The sequence below is a fragment of the Hyla sarda genome, chromosome 1 (assembly GCF_029499605.1).
Source record: "Hyla sarda isolate aHylSar1 chromosome 1, aHylSar1.hap1, whole genome shotgun sequence".
Taxonomy (NCBI): domain Eukaryota; kingdom Metazoa; phylum Chordata; class Amphibia; order Anura; family Hylidae; genus Hyla; species Hyla sarda.
In genome coordinates, this window is record NC_079189.1 from 4,638,731 (window position 1) to 4,644,157 (window position 5,427).

At 48.0% G+C, this 5,427-nt stretch overlaps 1 long non-coding RNA gene across 1 annotated transcript; it reads right to left on the reverse strand.

Annotated features, from left to right (window-relative positions):
* Positions 1-2,285: 2,285 nt before the first annotated feature.
* Positions 2,286-4,096, reverse strand: LOC130290465 (uncharacterized). The gene is made up of 2 exons (XR_008847613.1): positions 3,989-4,096; positions 2,286-3,120 (listed from the first exon to the last, which is right to left on the reverse strand). It is a non-coding gene; the product is annotated as an uncharacterized LOC130290465 (long non-coding RNA).
* Positions 4,097-5,427: the final 1,331 nt, after the last annotated feature.

The following is a 5,427-nucleotide window of genomic DNA, read 5'->3' on the forward strand; positions in this document are numbered from 1 at the left end:
CCAGACCCCTCCATTACTGTATAATGTCCCAGCAGTGTCACTTCTCTAATCATCACCAGACCCCTCCATTACTGTATAATGTCCCAGCAGTGTCACCTCTCCAGTCATCACCAGACCCCTCCATTACTGTATAATGTCCCAGCAGTGTCACCTCTCCAGTCATCACCAGACCCCTCCATTACTGTAATGTCCCAGCAGTGTCACCTCTCTAATCATCACCAGACCCCTCCATTACTGTATAATGTCCCAGCAGTGTCACCTCTCCAGTCATCACCAGACCCCTCCATTACTGTATAATGTCCCAGCAGTGTCACTTCTCTAATCATCACCAGACCCCTCCATTACTGTATAATGTCCCAGCAGTGTCACCTCTCTAATCATCACCAGACCCCTCCATTACTGTATAATGTCCCAGCAGTGTCACCTCTCCAGTCATCACCAGACCCCTCCATTACTGTATAATGTCCCAGCAGTGTCACCTTTCGTCATCACCAGACCCCTCCATTACTGTATAATGTCCCAGCAGTGTCACCTCTCTAATCATCACCAGACCCCTCCATTACTGTATAATGTCCCTGCAGTGTCACCTCTCTAATCATCACCAGACCCCTCCATTACTGTATAATGTCCCAGCAGTGTCACCTCTCTAATCATCACCAGACCCCTCCATTACTGTATAATGTCCCAGCAGTGTCACCTCTCCAGTCATCACCAGACCCCTCCATTACTGTATAATGTCCCAGCAGTGTCACCTCTCCAGTCATCACCAGACCCCTCCATTACTGTATAATGTCCAGCAGTGTCACCTCTCTAATCATCACCAGACCCCTCCATTACTGTATAATGTCCCTGCAGTGTCACCTCTCTAATAATCACCAGACCGGTCCATTACTGTATAATGTCCCAGCTGTGTCACCTCTCCAGTCATCCCCAGACCCCTCCATTACTGTATAATGTCCCAGCAGTGTCACCTCTCCAGTCATCACCAGACCCCTCCATTACTGTATAATGTCCCAGCAGTGTCACCTCTCCAGTCATCACCAGACCCCTCCATTACTGTATAATGTCCCAGCAATGTCACCTCTCCAGTCATCACCAGACCCCTCCATTACTGTATAATGTCCCAGCAATGTCACCTCTCCAGTCATCACCAGGCCCCTCCATTACTGTATAATGTCCCAGCAGTGTCACCTCTCCAATCATCACCAGACCCCTCCATTACTGTATAATGTCCCAGCAGTGTCACCTCTCCAGTCATCACCAGACCCCTCCATTACTGTATAATGTCCCAGCAGTGTCACCTCTCCAGTCATCACCAGACCCCTCCATTACTGTATAATGTCCCAGCAGTGTCACCTCTCCAGTCATCACCAGACCCCTCCATTACTGTATAATGTCCCAGCAGTGTCACCTCTCTAATCATCACCAGACCCCTCCATTACTGTATAATGTCCCAGCAGTGTCACCTCTCCAGACATCACCAGACCCCTCCATTACTGTATAATGTCCCAGCAGTGTCACCTCTCCAGTCATCACCAGACCCCTCCATTACTGTATAATGTCCCAGCAGTGTCACCTCTCCAGTCATCACCAGACCCCTCCATTACTGTATAATGTCCCAGCAGTGTCACCTCTCCAGTCATCACCAGACCCCTCCATTACTGTATAATGTCCCAGCAGTGTCACCTCTCCAGTCATCACCAGACCCCTCCATTACTGTATAATGTCCCAGCAGGGTCACCTCTCCAGTCATCCCCAGACCCCTCCATTACTGTATAATGTCCCAGCAGTGTCACCTCTCCAGTCATCACCAGACCCCTCCATTACTGTATAATGTCCCAGCAGTGTCACCTCTCCAGTCAGCAGCTCAGTGATCCTGTGGATGAGTTCTAGGATCTTCTCCTCATGTATCAGTGAGTGAGGTGGAGGCTCCATGATGGGGCCCCGGGCCCTGCTCCATCCTCCTGACTCATAGAGATGGCTGCTGGGGGCCACACACTCCCCCATGTCTTCTTCACTATGGTGTAATCCTGTGTTTGGAGAGAGACAATGAGGGGACTGACCCCAGTATTTCTCCCTCACTACAAAGAGGAGATTGTGCCCCCTGTATAGAGCTCTATTGAGCACATCTGGAATACTGGGGTCAGTTCTGGAGACCTCACCTACAAAGAGACATCCAGAACATAGAGCGGCTCCAAAGATGGGGAAAACAATGGTAGAAATGTAGACGGGGGACAACAATGGTGGAAATGTAGATGGGGACAACAATGGTGGAAATGTAGATGGGGGGACAACAATGGTGGAAATGTAGATGGGGGACAACAATGGTGGAAATGTAGATGAGGGACAACAATGGTGGAAATGTAGATGGGGACAACAATGGTGGAAATGTAGATGGGGACAACAATGGTGGAAATGTAGATGAGGGACAACAATGGTGGAAATGTAGATGGGGACAACAATGGTGGAAATGTAGATGGGGGGACAACAATGGTGGAAATGTAGATGGGGACAACAATGGTGGAAATGTAGATGGGGACAACAATGGTGGAAATGTAGATGAGGGACAACAATGGTGGAAATGTAGATGGGGACAACAATGGTGGAAATGTAGATGGGGGGACAACAATGGTGGAAATGTAGATGGGGCCAACAATGGTGGAAATGTAGATGGGGGCCAACAATGGTGGAAATGTAGATGGGGGACAACAATGGTGGAAATGTAGATGGGGACAACAATGGTGGAAATGTAGATGGGGAGAACAATGGTGGAAATGTAGATGGGGACAACAATGGTGGAAATGTAGATGAGGACAACAATGGTGGAAATGTAGATGGAGGACAACAGTGGTGGAAATGTAGATGGGGGACAACAATGGTGGAAATGTAGATGGGGACAACAATGGTGGAAATGTAGATGGGGACAACAATGGTGGAAATGTAGATGGGGACAACAATGGTGGAAATGTAGATGGGTCACCTCACCTCTCCGGTCAGCAGGTGGAGGATCTCCAAGGTGAAGTGTAATATTCTCTTAGTCATCTCATTCCTGTCCTTGTCCATCCTTGGGGGATCATTCAGGAGAAGAGGAGACAACTGGGTCAGCTGGAGGGGATAGTCCTGGAGAAGAGGAGGAGCCTGGATCACAGAACCAGTGACACAATGTAACAAACCTCCTCCTCATGTAATCTCCTTACTACTGGGGTGACACACTGTAACAAACCTCCTCCTCATGTAATCTCCTTACTACTGGGGTGACACACTGTAACAAACCTCCTCCCCATGTAATCTCCTTACTACTGGGGTGACACACTGTAACAAACCCCCTCCTCATGTAATCTCCTTACTACTGGGGTGACACACTGTAACAAACCTCCTCCTCATGTAATCTCCTTACTACTGGGGTGACACACTGTAACAAACCTCCTCCTCATGTAATCTCCTTACTACTGGGGTGACACACTGTAACAAACCTCCTCCTCATGTAATCTCCTTACTACTGGGGTGACACACTGTAACAAACCTCCTCCTCATGTAATCTCCTTACTACTGGGGTGACACACTGTAACAAACCTCTTCATGTAATCTCCTTACTACTGGGGTGACACACTGTAACAAACCTCCTCCTCATGTAATCTCCTTACTACTGGGGTGACACACTGTAACAAACCTCCTCCTCATGTAATCTCCTCACTACTGGGGTGACACACTGTAACAAACCTCCTCCTCATGTAATCTCCTTACTACTGGGGTGACACACTGTAACAAACCTCCTCCTCATGTAATCTCCTCACTACTGGGGTGACACACTGTAACAAACCTCCTCCTCATGTAATCTCCTTACTACTGGGGTAACACACTGTAACAAACCTCCTCCTCATGTAATCTCCTCACTACTGGGGTGACACACTGTAACAAACCTCCCCCTCATGTAATCTCCTTACTACTGGGGTGACACACTGTAACAAACCTCTTCATGTAATCTTACCTTAGCCATAACACTGCACCTCTACGCTGCTGAGTACCGCTCACAGCTGTCACATGACAATCCTCACAGGTCCTTCTTCCACAATCTCTACTATCCTCTTGAGCTCCGCCCTCACATTTTCTGGTCACATGATTGTGACATCATCACAGGTCCTGCACCTCCACCATCTAGTACAGAGCAGCTCCTAGTCGGGCAGACTCTGCTGCTGTGTTGTGTGGAGATCCCTGCTGTTCATTGTCACTACAGTAGTAAGGAGATGACATGAGGAGGAGGTTTGTTACATTGTGTCACCCCAGTAGTAAGGAGATGACATGGGGAGGAGGTTTGTTACAGTGTGTCACCCCAGTAGTAAGGAGATTATACGGGGAGGAGGTTTGTTACAGTGTGTCTCCCCAGTAGTAAGGAGATTACATGAGGAGGAGGTTTGTTACAGTGTGTCACCCCAGTAGTAAGGAGATTACATGAGGAGGAGGGTTGTTACAGTGTGTCACCCCAGTAGTAAGGAGATTATATGGGGAGGAGGTTTGTTACAGTGTGTCACCCCAGTAGTAAAGAGATGACATGAGGAGGGGGTTTGTTACAGTGTGTCACCCCAGTAGTAAGGAGATTACATGAGGAGGAGGTTTGTTACAGTGTGTCACCCCAGTAGTAAGGAGATGACATGAGGAGGGGTTTGTTACAGTGTGTCACCCCAGTAGTAAGGAGATTATATGGGGAGGAGGTTTGTTACAGTGTGTCACCACAGTAGTAAAGAGATGACATGAGGAGGGGGTTTGTTACAGTGTGTCACCCCAGTAGTAAGGAGATTATATGAGGAGGAGGTTTGTTACAGTGTGTCACCCCAGTAGTAAGGAGATTATATGAGGAGGAGGTTTGTTACAGTGTGTCACTCCAGTAGTAAGGAGATTACATGAGGAGGAGGTTTGTTACAGTGTGTCACCCCAGTAGTAAGGAGATTATATGAGGAGGAGGTTTGTTACAGTGTGTCACCCCAGTAGTAAGGAGATTATATGAGGAGGAGGTTTTTTACAGTGTGTCACCCCAGTAGTAAGGAGATTACAAGAGGAGGGGGTTTGTTACAGTATGTCACCCCAGTAGTAAGGAGATTACATGATGAGGAGGTTTGTTACAGTGTGTCACCCCAGTAGTAAAGACATTATATGAGGAGGAGGTTTGTTACAGTGTGTCACCCCAGTAGTAAGGAGATTGCATGAGGAGGAGGTTTGTTGCAGTGTGTCACCCCAGTAGTAAGGAGATTCCATGTGGAGGAGGTTTGTTACAGTGTGTCACCCCAGTAGTAAAGAGATTATATGAGGAGGAGGTTTGTTACAGTGTGCCACCCCAGTAGTAAGAGGAGGAGGTTTGTTACAGTGTGTCAACCCCAGTAGTAAGAGGAGGAGGTTTGTTACAGTGTGTCAACCCCAGTAGTAAGGAGATTA